This window comes from Mustela erminea, chromosome 4 (genome assembly GCF_009829155.1).
Source record: "Mustela erminea isolate mMusErm1 chromosome 4, mMusErm1.Pri, whole genome shotgun sequence".
Lineage (NCBI taxonomy): Eukaryota > Metazoa > Chordata > Mammalia > Carnivora > Mustelidae > Mustela > Mustela erminea.
Genome location: NC_045617.1, coordinates 129,785,001 through 129,809,007, shown reverse-complemented (window position 1 = coordinate 129,809,007; position 24,007 = coordinate 129,785,001). Strand labels below are relative to the sequence as shown.

Below are 24,007 nucleotides of genomic sequence, written 5' to 3'. Positions count from 1 at the left end.
TTCTAATTCCATTGTTCACCCCTTGTTCTTCTTGCCCATGTCGCCCCCATTCACGTGAGTTAGGCTGGAAGGACTCAAGTGCAGTTTTCATATCCAGGAGGAAAGACCCAGCCTGACTGGCCGAAAAAAGCCACCAGGGAAGTATGGCACTGTCTGCGTCACCTCTTTGTCTTCCCCAAATCTTCACTCTGAAAAAAGGTCTTTGCTCCAACCTCTCAGGTTCCCTGAAGTTCACTCTGGCCAGAGCCAGGTGACAGAGCAGCCAGTGCCCAGCTGGGTACAGCCATAGTCGATAAAGTCCTCCCAAAATTTACCCCTTCTTCAATGAGAGAAAGGCACCGCTTGCCTCAGTGGAAAGGCAACTGCCACGTTTAAGCTTCTAGCATCCTGGTTCATTGACGTTTCAGTTCGCCGAGTGTAACTGAGATGTTTCCTCAGCTTAATGCAGCAATCTTAACCTCGTCTTCACGCTGCTATCTCCCTGTGAGGAGACGAGTTCACCCTGGAAAGGGACCCAAGTGCTGCTGGGAGTTGCAGTGACAGCTACTCTCAAGAGCGCTGGACAAGTAAGTTGTAGGCAAGACAAAGCCAAATGAAGAATGAATTCTTCACAGGAAGTGAAAACAACTACAATAAAGACTAAGCAGATCTTAGATCTAATCCAATGATCAAGTCAGACAAGGTCTAGGGAGTGCCGGGTAGGGATGTGCCACTGCTGTTAGAGACACAGGAAGAACAGATTCCTCCCCCAACAAACATTAAAACCTAGAGGAGAAACACAAAAGTCAAAAGATCTCAACACCTTTGGCTTCATGAGAAAAATCAGACTTCTTGCTGTCAAATAGTTACCTTGGCCGATCTGATTTCTATCTTGTCATCTCTTTTCTCTCGTTGGTGCTCTTAAGTAATGACTGAAAAATGAAATAGCCAAAAGCCCGGTGACAAGGACAAAAAGAAAAAAGTAGAGCCCGAAATCTCTAGCACCTCCAAAAAACATCTTCTAAGATAAACCAGAACACACTTATTAATAGAGGAAGATGGGTTTCCAATTTAGAACTATGAAATATGAAAAAAAATTTTAAATCATTTCTTATCCTGTAAGATTTGCCCTAAATTGGGGCACCTGGGTGGCTCAGTGGGTTAACGCCTCTGCTTTCGGCTCGGGTCATGGTCTCTGGGTCCTGGGATCGAGCCCTGCATGGGCTCTCTGCTCAGCAGGAAGCCTGCTTCCTCCTCCTCTCTCTCTCTGCCTGCCTCTCTGCTTACTTGTGATATCTGTCTGTCAAATAAATATATAAAATCTTTAAAAAAAAAAAAAAAGATTTTCCCTAAATTCCATTCCCTGAAACTGCCAGTAGCATCAAATTGCCTAACGCAACAAATATTTAAGTCCTAAACACCCCCAGGGAAGCCCCCTACCCACAGAAGTCCCCAGTACAGGCTGCCAAAGCAGATGTATTTGGAAGAGATTTTTATCCCTCTCAAAACTGGCTCCAGATCTGTATAATTAGCTATCTGATCCCTAAATTAGAGCAATTTGAGGAAAGAGGATAGAAAATTATTTGTTTAATTCACAATGAAAGATAATGTAAAACACTTCATTGGCTTCAAATGTTCCAGCTCCTATTACAATGAGAGGTTAATGGATTAACCCTTTGGGGTAAAGGACAATAAATTAAGGGATTACATCTTTAAAGCAGACAATTTCTAAAATTTTACTTAAAATGAAACTAAGATTAATAAAATCACCTACATCTATAGCTGTTAATCAGAACAACACTGAGAAAAATATTTAAGATATATTTAGAAAACTGTAAGGAGTTTGAAGAACACTAGTGGCATTCATTGTCAACATTAATACCTTATTTAGCATATTTATAGTACAGACTCCTAACTGAAGGGGCAAAATAACGTTTGGTGAAACACTTTGATTTCTATTATTAAGAAAGGAACACAATGTTCCATTTACTCATTTTTTTTTTCCTGACATTTAATCCAAGACAGTCAATCATTTCAGATACTGTTTAGTTTGTCCTTCATCTGGCATTAAGAATTTCATTCTCAACAGGACTGGCAAAAAGGTCCACTCTTTATAATTGTTCAAAACTCAGCAGAGGTGCAATGATGCAGACTGCCAGCCACTGTCCCCAGATTTTGATTTCCTCTTCTGCTTGCACTAGTTTCTCTGGCACTCTGGGAAATGTAACATAAATTCAAACTCTTTCATTTCTCACATGGATTTGAATGACGTTTCCAATAACTACCATTTTACATCATAACAATCATTATATTCCGTGTCATAGGTTGTCTAACAATGATAATGACTCTACCATTCTTATTAGTCAGGACTGAGAGTTTTCAAAATCTTCACACACAAGATTTCATTTAATTCTCAGTACCATCTTGTGAGGGAATTATTCTTAGTCTTGTATTTTCATTCAGTACTATTCAGTCCCTGGATTGGAGTTTATTCACCCCCTGAGATGGGCTGAATTGTGCAATCTCCCTCATTCATATGTTGAACTCCTAGCCCCCAATACCTCAGAATGTGACTATATTTTCAGAAAGGGTCCTTTAAAAAGATTAGGTAAAATGAGGTCACTGAGGTGTACCCCAACCCAGTAAGACTGGCATCCCTATAAGAAGACATTAGGACACATGCAGGCACAGATGGAAGACCTTGGGAGAAGGCAGCATCTGAAGATACCAACACTGTAACATCTTGATCTTGGATTTCTAGTCCCTAAAACTGTGAGGGAATAATTTCTGCTTAAGCCACCCTTTGTGGGGCTTTTTTAGAGCAGCCCTAGCAAACTACTACATCTCCTATCCACTTTAAGCTAGATCTCCAGCTTTCAGGTAGAGCACCTACACCAAGTTCACGAAAACTCTTCCTTTGCTGAAAAATATTCTGACTACCAAACATCTCATAAGGCTTCACTTTTAATAATCTTTGACTCCTATAATACCAACACTAGAGCCAACATCTAAAAACAAACAAGTGATGAACGAGCCACTTGAGCAACTGGCTCTGCCACGGAGCAACCAGAGAACATGCAACACATTCAAAACTGAATATTAAAGAGAATGAAATTGACGACTCCCACTCCCAAAAAGAGAGAGAGAAAGGAAAAGAAAAATATAGTTTTATGTGGTGTGGCCAAAGTGATTAGGAAGAAAGTCCACAGAGGAATTCGCTGGTGGGGGCGGGGAACAGGCTCTGGGAGAGTCGTTTGGGAAGTGAGGGGCACTGATGACTGTAAGCAGTGAGTTGTCTCCCATGTGCAGACAGGAGCGGAAGGAACTCAACATTAAGCCAAAAAGTGCCTTCACTTAAGAATGTCTTTGCTCCTGCAGGAAAGACATGATCCTGAGAGAAACACAGAACACTTCATGCTCTGTATCACTGCGCTAAGAGAAACAAATAGAGGACGTGGCATTAGTGAAAGAGTGAACTGTTCTGGAAGCTTCCCAACATGTCACAGGAAGGCCCTGTGGCATGAACAAACTCCCTCTTCACATGTATTTTCTCATTACTCCAGGTGACATGGCATTAAAACAAAAACTCTTTCTCTCTCCTTTCTCCTTTGCTGTATTTTGGAGGCTATTTTCCTGTTCTATCATATCCACTTAAAAGCAGGCAGGAGATCAGAAAGGTGAAATTACGGATGAAACATGAGCTACTGGAGAATGAGCAAGAGGTGGAAGCTCACAGGTCTGTGGCATCTCTTCACACTCCCCCTGACTCCTTCCCCATAGGTTCAGTGTCCTGCGGTTTTCGTAGTAAATCAATGTCATGTCCAGCCTATCTCCATATAGAGAGGTACCTCAAGCACCTACTTCAGAACTTGCAGAATAAAGTCAAAACAATAAAACTGGACTGCTTCAAACGTTCTCATTTCATTCATTCCTTCATTCATCAAACACCTCGAGACTTCATAGTGGGTCGGGCACAGATCAAGGTGATAGAGACGCAACAGTGAAAAGACAGATATACTCCCTGGCCTTGCAGAGCTTAAAGTCTCCTTGGCATGCAATGCAGCAGTGTCGGAGTTCAAGGAAAAGTGCTATCACAGTGAAGGGCTGGGGAGCCACTCAGATAGGGCCTAGCCATGCTGCAGTATTTCCACGGGCTCTCCAGTCTAGCCCATGCACAGCTCCCTGCCCCGCACTCCAGGACACCAGTCATCTAGAGCTGACACAAGAGGTATGTGCTATTTACTGTTCTTGCTTAGAGCATGAAAACGAATAAAAATCTCTTTTGGTTCTAAATAGTTCTATGTAGGTTTCTGCTCTCGATTACTTCACCCGGCAAGGTAACTCATGTGGCTCAAGCCAATCACAAGCGGCACGAACCACCACCTCATTACTACTGGTTTAATTATGGATAAAACCCAACAGATGATCTTCTGACCCAAATAACAGAGCAAATTGAGAATAGATAACCCAAAAGCTTAGGGTGTATGTTCCATTAGGAGCCTTTTAACCTGGATAGCCTGCTTCCATTTTCTCCCTCTACCTTTAGATTCTTTTTTTACACCTTTTTGTGTTTCTATTAGACAAGACCCCAGAAGCAACGGCAGAACAGAGGCAGTGTTCACATTTCCAATTCACTTTTAATTATAGAGAACAGTTGGCAAAATATCAAAACCCCATGTACAATTTCTTCTGGTTCCACTGGGAGCAGAGGGGCTTACCAAGGGGAGAGAACCACAGAGAGAAACAATGAAGTTAGAGAATTATGGCAGTGCAGGAAAGGAAAGAGAAGATGAAACGCAGGCAGAGAATGATGACAAATCTACATCTTCCAGCTGGCCCGCTACCTGGGATCAAAAGCTAAAAATGTATGTTCTAATTAAAGGCGGGTACGATTTTCACTGGGTTGAACCTGAGTCACATCTTTGACCTCTACAGTTTCTATAGTTGGGGGGGAAAAAAAAGTATATTATTTGAGAGGAGAGAACAAAGGCCACCGAGGAAAACAGCAAAGTTCACTCCTGCCAACCTTTGTCACCCAGGATATATAACCTCACACAGCTAGTCATTTTGAGAAGCGTGTTCCCAAGAGAAGAGCAATTACCCCTTAAATGGGCCAACATGTTCATTTGTTTAAAAGGGTCAAAAAGAAGAAAAAGATTAATCTGAACGAGAAGGAAAATAGAGTTATTTTCCATTGCTCTTTCTTAACTTGGTTTGCTTTTGACATTTTAGACCATTAGGATACCTTGAACCACTTGAGCTCTAGGGGAAAAGGAGGGAGGGAGAGAAAAAAAGGAAAAGAATGTAACCTCTCAGCATTCCGGATGTTTGAAATTTCAGTCATCAAATATGTGAATTCAGGCAGGCAATATGGCAAAGGAGATACTGGAAAGATAAAGAAGAAAAAATGTAAAAGATACAACTGAGGAGATTATCCCTCAAAAGGACAGGCAGTGGGAAGAGAGAGAAGCAGATTACAGGCATGCCTCTACTCAACAGCGAGCCCATCTCCTAGAGGACCATCCTCCCCCAAATGTATGAAGTAAGCCTCTATGGCGCAAACCGAAGCACTTCGCTCACACTAGTAACGGGAAGACACAAAGGGCATGAGAACATGCCAAGGACACTGAAATAGAGCAGGGGAATCCATGTGTGATGCTCTCACTTAAAAGCAAAGGTGATGTAGAACACCAGAAAACACAGACAGAATTCCAGTCCTGCAGTTATGCAATCTCAGATAGCCTTCTGGAATGCTCTGAGCCTCATCTGTGAGATTAAGATGGCTGGACTGTATGACCACCAAGGTGTCTTCATTTAAAAATGCTAGAGTTCTAAAATCTAGAATTTTACTTTTTAAAACCAAATTTGACTCAAACAGTAGTACTCGAACTAACTCTTGAGACTTTCAGTACATACCTGAGACTTTAAACTATGCCCACAAAGGCTACTTATATCATAGAAAAAAAGAGGGTGCAAAAGAGGGTGGGAGTGGGACAGAAAATAAGACCTAGAGAAAACAAGCGATATGGGGAGGATTGAGGTGCCCCCAACAATGGACCAAGGTCAACGTTTGACATGAGTCCCCATGACTACCCCCTATGGCAATGCTTTCCAGTCATCGTCAATGGCATTGCCCACTGTATCTTCAAATGAAATCAGTACTCTCATAATACAGAGGGGTAGGTCACTGATGCCATAGACAAAATAAAAGCAAGGAACAGCAGAATAGTGGCATAATGTTGTACTTCATGAAATTTAATGATCATTACACCTCTGGTGCTCTACAACAAAAACATTGTAAATAATGCTTTAACTGTCACGTGAGACGCATCCCAATTTCTGTGCCTTATTTCTGTTAATCCACAAAATGACACCAAGAATAAGTGATATCCTTAGCCACACCTCATGGCTGGGGAAACCAAAGCTGAGAGACGTGAAATCATGTGCGGCAGGAAGGCAGATCCCCGTGTCCTGGCAGGGCTAGCTGCTGGAGACATAATACCAGCCCTGGAGAACGTGATCTTGCCTATTCCTCCCCTCAAAGGTCAATCTAATTCAGTTGTGATCTAGTCACAAGACAAAAGCCATTTATTCTATTCACATTTTGTCAGACCCTTCTTTCATTTAAAAAAGTAGTTCTTCAATACTGTTCTGTACCAAGCACTGTGCTCAAAGATATGCTGATTCCCTCCTTTCTAGATGATGAAAATCTTCCTGGAGAAATGAGGAACAAATGAAGCAAATGAGAATGAAAAGCAACGAACTAGTAAGGAAATACCAAGAGAGCAAGACAGTGAGATAGGGGGCTCATTCCAAAATGAGAAGCATATAGAATATAGGTCTGCAGGAGAAAAAGGCCAAACAAAGGAATTTGTGGGTGGTTTTGTGAACCATGGAAACCACCCCAAGAGGAAGACGAGAGGCAAACACCAGACTTATTCCACAAAGGCACACTTTTTGAAGTCAAAACCCTTAAACTGGTGGGGACAGGACAGGAGTGCGATTTGCTGAGTCTGACGCAGTGCAACCTGGCTATGGTCACTAAGCAAATTACATAAGCAAAAGGTTGCAGAGAGAAATAACAAATTGGTTTAGCATTACAGAATTGATCACGTTAGAAGGAAGTATCTTTTTAGGCTACATTAATTTGGGCTCCAATTATACAACAAACACGCTGAAATAATCAAATTACATAGCCTCAAATGCATTTAAGAATCGCCAAAAAAAAAAAAAAAAAAAGGAGAGGAAGATGCAAATACGCTCATCAAGTTAACATAAATAACTTGGGTCAAGGCGGAGAGAAAGGAAAGAACAGCGAGTCACAAAAATAAAACAGAATAATATCAGATGCCGTCCTGTCCCTCTAAAACCTTGTCAATTTTTGATGCAAACAGCACCCTGCCTTCCACAGTAAGGACAGAAGAACATACAGAAACACTTTGTACTCTAGTTCTCAAAGACATTTCTCCGTATTGCCTTATCCTGCACAGCCCAGAACATCCTTTCCTGACTCTCGCCATCTGGTGAACTCCTGCTAGCCCCTCAAAAAGAAGCCCCAAGGTTACCAATCAGGAAGCTTCTCCAGTGTCCTCAGGCACAACTGACCTTACCCTCCTGGGGAGCTGCCTCTGTGCTTAGCACAGGCATTTCCAGTCCATGCAACCTGGCCTCATGCGACCACTCGCCTCCATGTCTGCTTCTCTGAGAGCTCTGGGGCTCTGAGATTCTTGGCCTATTCATTTTCATCTACCTACTACCTAACGCTGTTTAACACTGTGCCCAGAACATGGGCTTAATAAATACTTGCTGAATAGAAAATAAATTAAAATTCATAGAAAATACGCCCAGTGCCATTTGGCATTTACAGACCTGGTACAATGCTTGACACACTGCAGATATTTAATAAATATTTGCTGATATGATTCTATTGCTGGTAGAATTTAAAATCTCGGCTTAACATAAAGCTGTGAGGAAATGCCCATTTAAACAAGGCCAGCCATAAACAATAATACTATATTAATGTTTATAGAATGCATTTTACTTTCTTGGAGTCTATCCTTTAACTCGCCTCTTAAGTTAGGAAAGTCAAGACAGACACTATCTTATTAGATCTTTACAGCAACTTTACCATGTGGGTGTTAAAACACTGCTGATCTGATGGAAGACCATTCTACTAGGATTCCCTGTTATCTGTACTTACTGTGAAGGAATCCAAAAAATAAGATTAGTACATCTACTCTTATAATAATAAGATTATTAGTACATGGCGACATCTGGAAAGTACAAAAGCAGTGAGTGTTTAAGGGACTAGTGAAAAAGGTGAGCTTGTGGTGGAAATAAAAATTAGGGATGATTGTAAATGTAAATCAGGTAAGAAAATGCTGAATGTTGCACATGTGTGTGGAATGAAGCAGATGCTAAGAGAAACAATTCTAGGGCGCCTGGGTGGCTCAGTGGGATAAAGCCTCTGCCTTCGGCTCAGGTCATGATCCCAGGGTCCTGGGATCGAGCCCCACATCGGGCTCTCTGCTCTGCAGGGAGCCTGTTTCCTCTTCCTCCTCTCTCTCTCTGTGTCTGCCTGTGATGTCTCCACCTACTTGTCTGTCAAATAAATAAATAAAATCTTTAAAAAAAAAAAAAAAAGAAACAATTCTAAGGGCAGTGGGGGCATCACGAGACAGGGGAAAAGCTCTGTGTTTATGCAACTCTCAATAACTGGCAAGAGACAAGGAGAAGGGATTTAGGATATGAAAAGGTTTTGATGTTGGCTACAGAATTTGCTTCAGTGGTGTAGGACTATAAACCCAAGGCGACTCCAGGAAAAGGCAATGAGACTGAGAGCCTAAGGCTGAGTATGGTCAGATATGGTCAAAATGCTGCTAAGAAATACTATTGCAAGGCTCACTTAATTCTGCTCAGGAACAATTACAGAGGCCATGACTGGAAATGATTCTTATCATCTGTGGAGATGGTACAACAGATTTTTAGGACAGATTAAAAGAAATAATAATAAAGACAAGCAATTTTAAAAATGGGTAAAAGTAGGACCAGACACTTCACAGAAGATATATAAATGGCAATTTAAAACATGAATAGATATTCAACATCACTAGTCATCAGAGAAATGTCAATTAAAAACACAACGATTCCACCAAACATGTACTAGAATCACTCAGGTTAAAAAGACTGGCAATGTCAAATGCTGCTGAGGATGTAGAGAAATTAGCACTGTCCTTGTATCTGCTATCCACTGCTGTGTAAGAAATTGTTAAGAACTTAGCAGCCCGGAACAATAAACATTGATTCTCTCACAGGGTTTCTGATGGTCAGGAAGCTAAAAGCAGCTCAGCTGAGTGGTTCTGACTCTGGAGTCTCCTGTGAGGTTGTGATCATGATGTCCCCCAAGGCTATAGGCAACTGGGCTGGATTATCTACTTCCAAGCTCACTCATAGAGCTATTAGTAGGAGGTAGCAGTTGCTAATAGGCTGTTGGCCAAAGGCCTCAGTTTCTCATTATGTGGATCTCTGCATAGGGCTGCTTGCAACATGGCAACGAGCTCTCCCAAGGTGAGAGATTCAAGAAAGAGTAAGCAACCGGTCAAGGTAACAGTTGCAGTGTATTTTATAACCTGTGCTCAGAAGGGACAGACCATCATTTCTGCAATATTCCACTGATCACGCAAACCAATTCTGATGCAATGTGGGAGGAGACCCTATACAGCTATGGACCCCAGAAAGCAGGGAGCAGCGGGGTTCATCTTATAGGCTGGCTACCACAGTGTTGGTGGGAATACAAAATAGTAAATCACCTTGGAAAATAATATAGTTAAACAGTTACCAAATGACTCTTTTTTCACGTCCAGACCTGTTTACTAAAATGAAACCAACACAAGTATCCACACAAAGATGTGTACCCGGGTGTTCATACAGTAGCATTATACGTGATACTCTCAAACAGAAAACAATCCAAATGTCCATCAGCTGATGAATGGATAAACTGATTGTGATAGATCCACTCCATGAAATACTACTCAGCAATTATAAAGAATAAAATATTAATATATTCAACATGGATGAATCTCAAATACTTTGTAAGTGAAAGAAAGCAAACACAGAAGTCTATGCACTGTGTGAGTCCATTTCCATATGAAATTCTAGAGAAGGCAAACCATGACAGAAAACGTATCCATGGGGCGCCTGGGTGGCTCAGTGGGTTAAGCCGCTGCCTTCGGCTCGGGTCATGATCTCAGGGTCCTGGGATCGAGTCCCACATTGGGCTCTCTGCTCAGCAGGGGGCCTGCTTCCCTCTCTCTCTCTGTGATCTCTTCCCTTCCTCTCTCCTACTGTGATCTCTCTCTGTCAAATAAATAAATAAAATCTTTAAAAAAAAAAAAAAAAGAAAAAGAAAACGTATCCATGATGGCTTACAACTGGAGTAGGGAGAGAGAACAATTACAAAGGCCCACGAGGAAGCCTTTTAAGGTGAGGGAACTTTCTATATCTTGACTGTGGTAGTTATGCAACTGTATATACTAACTAAAATTCATCCAACTGCATGCTTGAAATGGGTGTTTTCTCTTATGTAAATACCTTAATAAGAATATTATTATATGCATGACATTACTGTCTGCTTCTCAACTCAGAGGATACGTTACTAAACAGAAAATGCAGAAATGGTTTTATATGCCAATAATAACTAATCAGAAAATCAAATTTCAAACAGACCAGTGACTGGTGGGCTTATCTGGAAGGTAACACAACTGTGGAGGAGAGGAGGGGAAAGCCCTGAATTAAAAGCAATGGTGTCATGAACAGAGGAAAGGAAAGAGATGGAAGCCATACTGCCCAGGTTGAACCAATTCAATCTGTCAACAGATTGTAGACAAAGGAGAACCAAAGGAGACCCTCAAATATTGGGTAATTGGGAAGATCATGATACCATAAAAGTGTCAAATACCACCTTCACAGTGAGGCATCTGCTGACTGTCCTATTCTAAGCTGAAATACCCTCACCCACCCCTCTAACCTAAACTTCCTTTCTTCCTTTCCAGCTTCATTTTCACTACATCACTTATAATCTTAGGGCAACAGATAATGTATTTAGCTCAGTTCACCTTGTTGTTTATCTGTTCCGACCAGACTATAAGCTTCTGAGAGGTATAGTTTTGTGCTGTTCTCTTCACTGCTGTATACCCAGTGCCCAGAAAGGGGCCTGCTACATAAAAGCTCAATAAATATTTGCTGAATGAATTGAATGAAAACATGAAAAGAGTTTTTTAGAATCAGGAAAATTAATGGGTGTGTACGTATTGTGTTTGAGGAGATCAGGAAGAATTGATGGATGTGGATTTGGATATACAGAATGTGAGGTATTTAATAGCTAAAGAAGGACCAGAGCCTGTGGTGGGAGAAGCTGGGGTTGGTGATTTTCCCAAAGATAATGGCTGAAACTCAGCAAAAATAGATCTCTAAGAGGCACCTCAAATTCCACAAGTCCACAGCTAACTCTTCGGTGCCACTAAACTTGCTGTCTTTGAACAATGGGATCTAAGGCACACAAACAAACATCTAAAATACCTTCTTACATATTGTGTTTCAGGCGTGCGTCGGCCTGTGAACAGAATGTACGCTTTGTAACGGTGACTGTGCATCATCAGATCTCAGTCGCAGAAGAACTCTGTCCACGGAATCAAATGGAAGCACATAGTCAGTAGAAATATTCAGGCAGGGCAACAGTAGACATCAATCTACTAACACTTTGAGCCCTGGCAGACCAGTCAAGTCTAAGTACTTAATATAAACAAAATCAGTGAAAAGGTTTTTCCTAAGAAACAGAATCACAACCTGACCAAACTGAATATCATCACAAACGTACAGCTGCACTTTTGTGTTTGAAGCTCGAGCAATTCAACCACCATTGTTTTGGGCGAGGTTGAGTGAAGATGGGGACAGGATTCAGAGAAACAGTTAAAGAAATAGGGCCCGATATGAAAGCTAACAATTAACTCCAGGGATAGGAAAAAACACACTTGTCCCAGGATGCAGCGGACCCTAACACCTAGTTGCTTATGAAGAAGAAAATCCTGAAGAAATTATCCCTACGCACGAGGAAATTATCCCTACGCCTCAAGGAAAGAATATTCTCCAGAATCGGTACTGTCCCTGTCAACACAGAATGATAAGAGTTTAAGTCACTGATTCAGGGTCTACAGAGCCTCATCATGGGCCCGACAGAAAGCACAAGTGCTGTCAGGAAGCTCAACTCATATAAACAAGTAGGGCACCGAGGGAAGACTAGTCATTCCAGGACTGAAAACAGGCGCCCCAGGAACCTAATGGAGAAGACACAGGCCTCCTAAAACCACTCCAGACTGTCCATGACCGCAGGGATTTTGGAACAGTTTAGTCAAACCAGTCACTCTCCAGAGGAGGACACAAGGCCCAGAGAGGAAGAGCCACATGTTTGCACGGGCACAGTCAGCACTAGCTGGTGTTGAATCCAGCGCTCCACCGACTCACACGTGCGACTCTGGGTGATTTACCTTCTCTAAGGCCCCACTTGGTCAGCAGTGAAACGGAACAGCAACTACAGTGCCAAGGGTATAGGGCTGTTGTAAATATCAAAGGAGGTAAGTGGGGTACATTTTCACCCTGGTACTTGGCACAGAGTTGCCAAAACCTCAAGGTTAGCAACTACCCACTGCCTGCTACTATTACTACCCTGTGTGATCCAAAGAGTATCTGAGATTGGTTCTTAGAAACTCTGTTCTAAGACTCAGTGTCACTCGGTTACAGTGTTTACCTCATTTCACCAGACTGCGGGTCTGATACCTTATTTCTAAAACATCAGCACCCCACCTCAAGCGCCTTGTACCAGAGGCCCCATTTCTGGCTCTCACCTGTCAATAGTCAGCACTTCTCCACACTATGCTTACAAGGCAGAGAACACCACCTGTCCCCCGAGGCCAGGAACTATCCTGGTGGGGCCCCTCTTGGTTGTGGCAGCAGCTTGCTCATGATAAAAAGGAATCCATCCAGGCAGTGATCGCAGAGGCCCAGACACACAAGCAGGACTGCGTATCCCAGAGGGGAAACCACATAAGGAAGAGCACAGAGGATATTAGGAGAAGGAAGGGAAACATGAAGGGGGGGTGGGGACTCAGAGGGGGAAGACAACCATGACAGACTATGGATTCTGGGAAACAAACTGAAGGTTTTAGAGGGGAGGGGATGGGGAGATAGGTGAGCCCAGTGGTGGGTATTGAGGGCACGATTTGCATGGAGCACTGGGTGTTATATGCAAACAATGAATCATGGAACACTACATCAAAAACCAATGACGTACAGTATGGTGACAAATAGAACATAATAAAATCATTTAAAAAAAAGAAAGAAAGAAACCACAAATGTCTTGATGTGCAAATTGAGAAACAAATAACCAAGACACGTTCTCTGTATCAGCATGGTCACTGCAGCAGAGTATTGTCTTATAAAAAGACATCGCACTTTGTAACTTCTTGTAATAATCACCAATACTCTGGACGTGAGAAACCAACATCCAATCCCCTTCATTTCTGTCTGGGCTGGGACCCTTCTAGGATGCTAACAGTACCATGTATACAGAACATAAAAACATACGACAGGGTACCTAAATCACACAATTCAATTGATCAAAGTTTCATCTGGCTAATAATGTTACCACTGTCAGCTGATAATATTGGCATGTAAAGATCATGATCTGTCTTCAGCAAGGATAGAGGGAGATGGCTTTGCACAGAAAGGCAAACGACTCAGCTCTTAGTGGCCTGTTCATACATTCACGCGACGTAAATATGGCTGACAGCTGCCCACGGGAGAATGAAAGAAAGCAATGCCAGGCTTCAGAAGTCCGTGACCCCACAAGCTGCCCTCCTAACATCACATTTGGCTCATTATGACATATAAAAGAAGTCTTGTTGCTCAGCAACAAGTGATACGCTGGCATTGAAGGAGAAACTAATCAATACAGTGTTGGCTAGAACTCTTTCATAAGCAAAAGTAAAACAATAATTTACTCTGAAATTCTCACTGCAGAGCATCCTCCCCTGTGAACTCACCTTTATGTCTACCACGCACTAGGCTGAACAAATATTTATCATGGATTTTTTTCACAAAATTACTATAGGGTGAGTACTAACCTGGATTGAAGGTTAAATTGAAAACAAGTCATAGAAATGACAGACAAGAAGGCACCTGTTAGGGAATATGGTCAATAATACTGTAATTCACTTAGAGTGGTACGCATTTTGTAATGTATTGTAACTGTTAAATCACTATATTGTACACCTGAAACTAATTTAATATTATATGTCAACTATACTTCAGTTAAAAATAAAAAGAGAGAGAGACACACACACACATAGATAGGTAGACAGACAGACAGACAGATAGATAGATGTACCTGTTCTGTATGTAACATGGTTCAGGACTTAGAGAAGCACTTTTTCTTTGGGTTAGTACTAAAACCAAAGCCAATGTAATCTTGTACTTTACAAATGTCCTGTAAAAAGGAATAATAATCCCTTTTTCTAAATACAACACTTTAAAAAGTTAAGCTTTACTAAAATTACCAAGAATAGAAATGTCTCTACTTTTAGAATATTAACAGTTTACTTTGACTAAATGTGGCCAGGCCCTGTGCTAAGTACTTTATATTCATTAAATCTTTACCACATCCTACAGAGAGGTAATGCTGTACTTTGTACTTTACAGCTGTGTAAACAGAATCAAGAAAGAGTAAGTAACGAGTCTAAGTTTGAGAGGCTAGTTAGTGGCAACATTAAGATCCCACATCACTGCCTGGTAGAATCGTGTGCTACGTGACTGAGGAATTCAATTTCCCATGACTTGAAACGTATAAAGAGCCCCAGTAGAAGAGTGGCTAGTGGCTGTAACACTGGACTGGACACAACAGCTCTAGAGCCATGGTCATGGAACTACAGGCTGTAACCTAAATCTGGCCGGCAGCCGGTTTTAGCATGATCATGAGCTAAGAATATGCTTTATGTCTTTCTAAGTTTTAGAAAAGCAGCAGCAGCTCCAGAGACAGCATATGGCCCACAAAGCCTAAAATATTTACTATCTGGTGTTTTATAGAAAAAGTCCAGGGCCGCCTGGGGTGTTCAGTCAGTTAAGCAACTGCCTTCAGCTCAGGTCATGGTCCCGGCTTCCTGGGATCGAGTCCCATCAGGCTCCCTGCTCAGCTGGGAGTCTGCTTCTCCCTCTTCCTCTGCTGCTCCCCCTGCTTGTGCTCTCTCTTTCAAATAAATGAAGTCTTTAAAAAAAAAAAAAAGTCCACAGCCTCCAGTCCTACAGCTGTCCTCTTAACACCAAAGTCACTATCCTGGGAAAAGAGATTTTAAACCCAGTCTCCCAGTTTAAATCTTAACTGTATAAGGGTGGCATTAAGTCATGCCATGTGAGCATTGTCATATTTTCCATGATAGTATTCAAGTGACCCAAGCACGAGCAAACGCAAAAAAAAATGCTAAGACATGCCTAATTAAGTTCGCCACCAAAATACCACCTCACATTTAACAAACTGTTTGTGCATTCGTTACCTCATGTTTTATTCAAAACCGCCTCATGTGCTGGATGCCCATTTCACAAAGGAGAAAACTGAGACACGAGGGGCCCAATGCTACACTCAAGTGGCAACTCCAAGTCCACGGGCTTCCCTAGGAAACAAGAGTTCTGTGGAAGCTGAAGAAAACGCACGAGTATGAGCATCCCACACCGTTGACTGATTCAGGCAGAACAGCTACGGTCACAGGTTTTCTCCTCTTCAGGAGAAAAAGTCTCTGCTCTTCTACCCGATAAGCCGGTACAGAGGGAGAGGTGGGGGCTGGGCTCCTCCGGGGCTGTGTCCAGTTTCTGGAACAGAAACAGCGTCGGAAGGATAGAGCAGCTTCTCTGCAGGGGGCCTGGGGGGCTGCTAAAAATCCACAGGAGCAGAGCGTTCAAGAGTCAGAGCCCCCGAAGAAGGACACCATCTTTTAGCAACAACTGAGATATATTGGAAACCCACCATGCTCTTCGAAATAGCTAGCCCAGGTCTCTCCGACACCCTACACCGTGCTTCCTGGGTCCTGAGTTGCCTCTGGAACTTCCAGTGTGTGGCAAGTTAGACTTTTTTTGTACTGGGCCCACTGATAGGTCTCAGATTTTCCTGTATGGTACATGTGAGCCTTTGGTATTTTGATCCTTTTCGTCCATTCTATACAGCACTGTCCAAGAAGACCCAATAGCTGCATGTGGCTATTTCAATTGAAGCGGATTAAAACTACATGATATTCAAGAATCTAGTTCCTCACTGGCATTCATGTGCCGCTCAAACTGAAGAGCGACATGCGGTTAGTCGCTTCCATACTGGAGAGCATCCAGAACACGGCCGTCATCACTAAACCCTATACTAGACTGTACTGCATTCCAGAACCGAATATTCAGGTAAGTATCATTAGAGACAAATAGGTGAGGAGAGAGATCTGCTTTTGTTCTAACTTCTGACCGGCAGGATATCTACGCCACACAACCGTTAACCAAACTATTTCTAGTAATTACTAAGCAAAGCCCTTCACCGCACCATAAATTCAACTCACGCATCATCATTTCTGAACACCTCCTTCCACACACTCCCCTTTGCCGATCTGACAATTACATCATTAATCAATCTTTGCCTGGAAGTTCTACTTGGCAATTGAAACTTCCATATCTCCTTTCTCCACTGGGGGATTCTGGCCTTGATGATGTGCACTAAACGTACTGAAATTGGGTATTACTGTATAAATCACTGAAGGCTTAGAAGCATTTGTGTATATTCCCTCCTATCTGCTGTTTCTCGGTCGCCTCTGTCTAACAGCCTTCCTGGCTCACTCACACTCCGCTCCATCTCTTGGGCCCACTCTGTCAGTCAGTTTTACAGTCTATTAAAAATGTCCTCAGTGCAAGCTTTAAGTAATTACTGTAGAAATCATTTCAGTCGTCAATTAGTTTGGGTAGCTCCAAAAGCAGAGCCTGAAGCAAGGACTTTGTTGCTGGTGGTTTTGGTGGAGGGAGCTGATCCCAAAGCTGGAGCGAGGGTGCATTTAGAGTGACAGATGAAAGGAGAAAGGCTCAAAGGTGTGCTACGGGGTTGCTAGTGTACACGGTAGGATCTCAAAGCTGCCCTGTGATAGACTTGGAGGAAATGTCACCCTTAGCTGAGGCCTGCACTTTGAGGAAGCTCTTGGACAGGGGCCTAGTGAGTGTGTGCAGCTCCGAAGGCAGAAGGTAAAAATGTGTGCCGTGGCAGCAGAGGTGAGTTTCAGCTCGTGGGATTCCACCGCAGCCATGACTGAACCCAGGGCTGGGCCAGGAGGTGGTGAGGCAGCTTCCCTGAGCAGGAAAAGTATGAGTATTTCCCCTACTGTAATTTCATTAAATGCCAACTGTGAACTTCCCCTGCTAACTTCTTCATCATCCGTTAGGACTCACCCTGAGTATTTATTTCCTTAAAGCTCTTGCTGCTCTGCCCACCTCCAACTGAGCTGGATGCTTTTTCTCTGGGCTCCCCCAGCACCACCACTGTATTCATCACAGTCCCCTGTAAGTGTGTGCACTCTCTCTCTCTTTCTCCATTAGGCTCTGAACTCCCCTGGGGGCAAAAACTGTCCTTCACCTCTAGAAATGCTGTTCCTAGCAGACTGCCAGGCACAGCAATGCGTAATACCCGTCCTCCCACGCGATGAACGGAAGGAAGGAAAGGGGGAATCGCACGCCGAGACATCAAACAGGAAGTGAGGAGCCCAAATCTCTATCCATCTTTATGCTCTTCTTTAATGAAGCACAAGATAAAGGGCCCAGCCCCAGTGAAATTAAACAGACATTTGTAGAACTCCGCATTCGCCATGTTATTTCATTTAATCCACAACACCCTGGTCAGTTAAACTATATTTCATCAGACCTGAGACATCATTGATTATTCGACGTTACATTATTTGATTTACCATTAGGAAAGAAACAAATACTGCCAAAATAAATGAAAGATGATATTGACTGTAAGACAAGTACGGACTGCAGAAATACAAAAATGTAGGAGAGAGAAGCTTTGTACTTTGTAGAATTTTTGAAACGTCTTTATTTATTTCCCACCTGATTCCAAAAAAAGATCAAAGTTGGCAATCCTGAGATTGCCAATCTCTCAGGATTTTACCATTTTACCAATAAAAACAGATATTTGGGGACTCTAAGGAAGCCAGTCTGTGTTTCCTTAGTATTCTTCTCTGTCCGTTTCATGAGGCCCACTCCTCACTCTGGCAAGACCTTTGCTCAAGAAACCCTTTGATGAACTCACTCATGCTGAGAAGGAGCTTACAAGGACAGTCTTCTAGAGACATCCATGGACATATGCACCTCTTACACTTGAAACCAAGAAGCAAAAAAACGGGATTGAGGGTTGCACCCCAAAACAAAAACAAACCTAAGCATCCCTGTTGGAATAAATATCGACACAGAAATTCTAAATTCCTAAGGAAAAAAGACTGCATCATGGAAATCAGTGAGAAATGTAAAAGAAAGTTCTTGTGCATGTCTACAGCAGATACCCAATAAAACTGTGAGTCTGAGAGGCAGTGGAACTGGTGGTAGGAAATGACATCACTGTTTTGTTTTCTTTTGAAGAGTCAAGCAAAGGGGTACAGATCCTGGACTACTGATGACAAATAGCCAGTCGCCTTCCCCCCATCCTTAAACCTAAGAATAATGAATTTAGTTGAGACCCAAGAAGAGGAAGAAGGTTGAAGAAACCATGGTGGTAATTATAATTTGCCCTCTGTGTCCAAGTGACAGCTTGCAATACACCCCATGCCTTTTATGCTCCCCCCTCACGTGGCAGGCAGCCTCACCCAGCTAATGAACATCGGACAGTGGCTCAATGCTTTGTAATGCGCCAGCACTCCCCCTCCCCCCTGCGGGCTCTCCTGCTCTCCCCAACCTATTAGCAAGTAGGCCTGGCACAGTGTCCACGTTACCATGTGGTGCGCCCGGGCAGGAACACACGGAGGGCTCCCCTGGGCTATGGAGGCAGGTGGTACCCGTTCTAAACAGAGATGACGAAAAGATGCTTGTGCCAGAATATTTTTCTTTCCAGGGCGAAGAGATGGGAATTGAAAGGGAGGTGTAAGACGTGCATAAAGGACTGACTGTCTTTTCCTGCTGCCAGTAGACACTATGCTTCAGGCTAACTGCAGAAGGGAATTTTTTAAAGAGGGCTTTCATTTTTAATTTTGCAAAATGGATTCAACCAACAGACTAGCATGTGTGTGCACACAATGCTGTTTTCATTTTTAAAGTCCTCTATAGAGCCTGCAGAAACCTGTTTTACAGAGAGCACCATTAAAACACTTCAAATTCACCACACAGTTGAACAAGGGCAGGGTAGGGTGGGGGACAAACATTTCTGTCAACAAAGAAGACACCTATTCGGTATCTCTGGTTTTAATTTTAGGGTGGGAGCGCAGTCTGTCCTTTGTGGCAGAGAGTCACAAAGGACAGAACAAAGGAATAGTCATTTAGTTTATCCAGAAGTTAAATACATACCTCACTTGGTAATTAAATCTTTCCACTTAGCTCATGAACGTGAAAATGGACATTTCATTTGGCAATGTTTGAATTCTAGTGCATCTCAGGTAGGGAGGGATTATTCAACACAATAACCCAGATGCAGTCTGCTTAACATTAATACTTCCCCTGGACTCCACTCTGTACTTCTATAATATCATCTACACTTTTCAACTGCCTTATCATACATTAACTCATATTGAATTTGTGACAAATTACACCCTCCCCTTCTCCCCACTCCAGAGTTGTGTAATTAATTTTTTAAACCTAATTTAAAGATTTTATATTTATCTTTACTATTTTTTACCCAGTTATTTCTGGTGCATTATTTTAGATTATCAAGATTTTCTTGACTCAAGATCAAGTCACTAATCATATTAGCTGTCCCTCCCAGCCTTGTGTCAACTGCCAATTTGATAAACGTGTCTTCATCACAGTCATTGATAAAAATTATGAACAAGACAAGTCTGAAGGCTCAGCTCAGCACAGCTTCGCTATAAATATTCCTGCAGGTTAATATTAAATTGATAATCTACACTCTGGAAAGGTCTGTCCAAATAGATAAATGCATTATTCGTCTGCCCCGCCCACAATTCTCCATGCTACTCATGAGGGCCTCTGGGGAGATTTTCTCAAACGCTTCGTGGATATCCAGATATGCGATATACTACATGGTCTCGGTCTGCTGTTAGATAAATGTAGGTACTGAGTTCAGTGGAAAGAGAGATGGAAGGGCGGGGAAGGTTTTCAGGCAAGGCCATAACAACTGCCCAGGCACCCCTTGGGCCCAACGAAGCAGTTAATAAACGTAACTTTCTTTCTACCCAGAACTCCATCTTCCGCATCAGGGAATGCTAATCTGATGGCTTACATGATATCGCTGGGTTAAAAACCTGAGATTTCATCATCAGGAAAAAGACAAATTAAAGGCAAAATCTGAAATTAAAAAAAAAAACCTATCTCAAACAGTGAAAGCATAACATTCAAGCGCTTGGCAATGTCTTTTTCGCCAGGTGCTTGACGTGCTGTACCAGGAGGGGCCGTAAGCTGGGTCTCAGGAGACACAGCCCCAGAGCCCCCAGGAGATGGTCTGTTCCCAGTTCTGTCATTTGTCCTACAATATTTCAATCACCTCATCTGTAAACAGAGGCCACTAAGCTATGAGTCACCCCACTATTGGCTCTCTTCAATCCTGCACAAACCTTTCCTTGCCCTTATCCAACCTACTCCCTTTTCTGGATGGGGATGGGGTGGGGCAGGTGGGCCAACCTGCCAAAGACAAGAAAACCCAACATCCTGTGTGAATGACTGTGCCAACGTATCTTGCGTTTGCTTGCTTACTATAGTGGAGAGGCTTAGGAGCCACATTCACAAATGTGAGAGGAAAAACTATTAGTTCCCAAATCTGCCAGTCATCCTTTCTCCTGTTCCGCGGGAGCAGAGAGCTGTGCTAGGACAGTGCGTATCAAGATGGCTAGCTGATTAAAATCTTACCAAAAAGGGGGAGGTGGCACCTTAATTAACTGAGATGGCTCAGTTAATTAAGCATCTGTCTTTGGCTCAGGTCATGATCTCAGGGTCCTGGGATGGAGCCCCATGTTGGACTCCCTGCTTAGTGGGGAGTCTGCTTGTCCCTCTGCCCCTCCCCACTCATGTTCTCTCTCTCGCTCTCTCTCTCAAAAAAAAAAAATTAAAATAAAGATAAAATAAAATAATAAAATAAGATAATAAAATAAAAGATGGCTAGCTGATGTCTGCCTGAGATTGTATACTTGGGTGTGGCAGTGTAGGTTTCAGCATAACTGCCTTAAAGCTGTTAATTAACCTTTGAAATTAAGTTGTAAGGTGGTCAAGACTATTAGTTCCAATCAGAATGTTCTTCTTAAAATGATCCTGGAGTTTTATAAATACAATACCACCTAAACTGGGTCATCGCACAGGGCTGTGGAAATTGTTTTATTATGCAGAGATGTGAGCTGTAACAGCATTTGTTCCAAGATGCTATAACTTTTATAGATATATTATGCAAAGGGAAAGTTGGGAATCAGAAAGATGAATAAAATATAAAAGATAAACAACTGCATATTAGAAATGGTTTTATGATCTGGGGAGACAAACCTAGATGAATATGTGGAGACCTTCTAGTTCTGGGTTTTCAAGAAGAGACTGCCTGGGAATAAAACTTCATGACACCAGGAGAAAAAATAACTCAATCCCTGGTCCATATTCCTAAAACATCCTATATCATGTTGCCTCTCTGATGGTGGCCCCCACTGGGATAGAAGATAACTGATTTTAGGGGTTCCTGGGTGGCTCAGTTGGTTAAGCGGCTGCCTTCAGCTTGGGTCATGATCCTAGAGTCCCGGGATCAAGTCCCACATCAGGCTCCCTGCTTCTCCCTCTGACCTCTCTCTTCTCATGCTCTCTCTCTCATTTTCTCTCTCTCAAATAAATAAAATCTTCTTTAAAATTTAAAAAAAATTTTTTAAAAACAAAAAAGAAGATAACAGAATGCTTTGAACAGAATGGGTAGAATAGAGCTTTGCCAAGGAAAAAGAGCAGACAAGCCTATCGCATTTTATAGGCAACATGCTAACTACTTCAACATGCTGGACTACAATAAGAACTCCTGGACAAAGGTGTCACATGTGAAAATATCTGCCTAGAGGAGCCCAACGCATGCCAGCAGCCCAGACTTCTGGGTAAGAGGCATCCCCAAGGGTGTCCAAGAAATGTAGAGTGACATGTTAAGCACACTGGAATTTTTAAGCCAACGTTTCACTATATGACACTTAACAAGTGCTTTTATATATTAAAATTAATATGAATATAGGATGGTACTGATAATATTTGCATATTTTATAGTCAAGAAAAGACAGGAGGCTTATGAAAATATTTACTCTTGGAATAAGCATTGGGACTCTGTCTTACTCACCCACGGGACTGAGCACCCTCTCCTCCGCTGAGAACGGGGACAATCCTGGGAAAGCCATGCCACATGGCCTCCAAAAGTAGATGAAGCTGCAGTCACCTGGCCATTCACAGCTGCTCAGAGTAGGCCAAGAGACAGCCTGAAGTAGCAGCAATGTAGGGCAAAGGTAGGAAAGCTATCCTAGGTGAGCTAATTTACATGCCACCCAAACCAACCAATTCAGTGGTGATGGTGTTTGTTTTCCATTTGTAAGTTGGGAGCCCTCAGTCAATGTGGGAGAACTATGAAGGCCCGAACACTTTTATCTAGTCTCCTGGATATTCTACTTGGCATTCGTGACACAGACGGATTAACAGATGAGCACCCCAGTCAGGGGCTAGGAAACAGAAGGCTCAGGTTCTACTCATGCTTCAGCTGCTTGTAACTAGAACATTTAACCAAGGTATCCCTGGGCTTCTTTCCTCATGAAATGGAAGTGATATTCCCCACCTCTTTCCAAAACAGACTGAGATCAGAGAGCAAGAAAATAATCTTTAAAAGCACCATAAAAGAGGGGCGCCTGGGTGGCTCAGTGGGTTAAGCCGCTGCCTTCAGTTCAGGTCATGATCTCAGGGTCCTGGGATCGAGCCCCACATTGGGCTCTCTGCTCAGCAGGGAGCCTGCTTCCCCCTCTCTCTCTGTCTGCCTCTCTGCCTGCTTGTGATTTCTCTGTCAAATAAAATCTTAAAAAAAAATCATAAAAGTGAAAGATAAATTATTGTCAGCTAGAAAATTATTTCTCTGTCTCACATTTTAGAATTTTAAATACAATAGGATAAAATTACAATGGACAGACAGGTTAAAGAGCATCTGGTCACAGAACAGATCATGAAATTATCTGAAGCCTCTGTTGCTACCATAGTAATCTGTGTTCTTGCAATTAGAGTCCCACACATATTATTTTTCATGTCTCCTTTTTATTTTTCTTTCCTTTTTTCCTCCCACACTTAATGTATAATTGACAACAAAAATGATACATATGTAGGTATATAATAATATGATGTTCTGATACATGTATATATATGTGAAATGATCACAACAAAGCTAATGAACATATCCATCCTCTCACATAGTTACTGTTTCCTGTGTGAGAGTGTGTGTGTGTGTGTGTGTATACAATGAGAACACTTAAGATTTACCCCCTTAGCAAATTTCAAGTATATAATATATATTGTTAACGACAGCCACCATGCTGTATATTAGATCCCCTGAAATTACTCATCTTGCCTAATTGAAACTTTGTGCTCTTGACCAACAGCTCCCCATTTCTCTCTCCCCTCAGCCCCTGGCAAGCAATGTTCTATTCTCTACTTCTAGGAGTTTGAGTATTTTGAATTCTAAATGTAAATGAAGATAGGCAGTATTTGTCTTTCTGTGTCTGGCTTACTTCACTTAGCAAGTTGCCCCAAATGTCAGGATTTC

The 24,007-nt window shown here is 42.4% G+C and overlaps 1 protein-coding gene and 1 long non-coding RNA gene across 7 annotated transcripts in view; both read right to left on the bottom strand.

Moving 5' to 3' along the window:
• FARS2 (phenylalanyl-tRNA synthetase 2, mitochondrial) overlaps window positions 1–24,007 on the bottom strand; it is a 522,892-nt gene that overhangs the window by 257,203 nt on the left and 241,682 nt on the right. The window lies entirely within an intron of this gene.
• Window positions 1,331–13,998, bottom strand: LOC116589100. Its single transcript, XR_004285198.1, has 3 exons — window positions 13,679–13,998; window positions 12,879–13,052; window positions 1,331–2,193 (listed from the first exon to the last, which is right to left on the bottom strand). It is a non-coding gene; the product is annotated as an uncharacterized LOC116589100 (long non-coding RNA).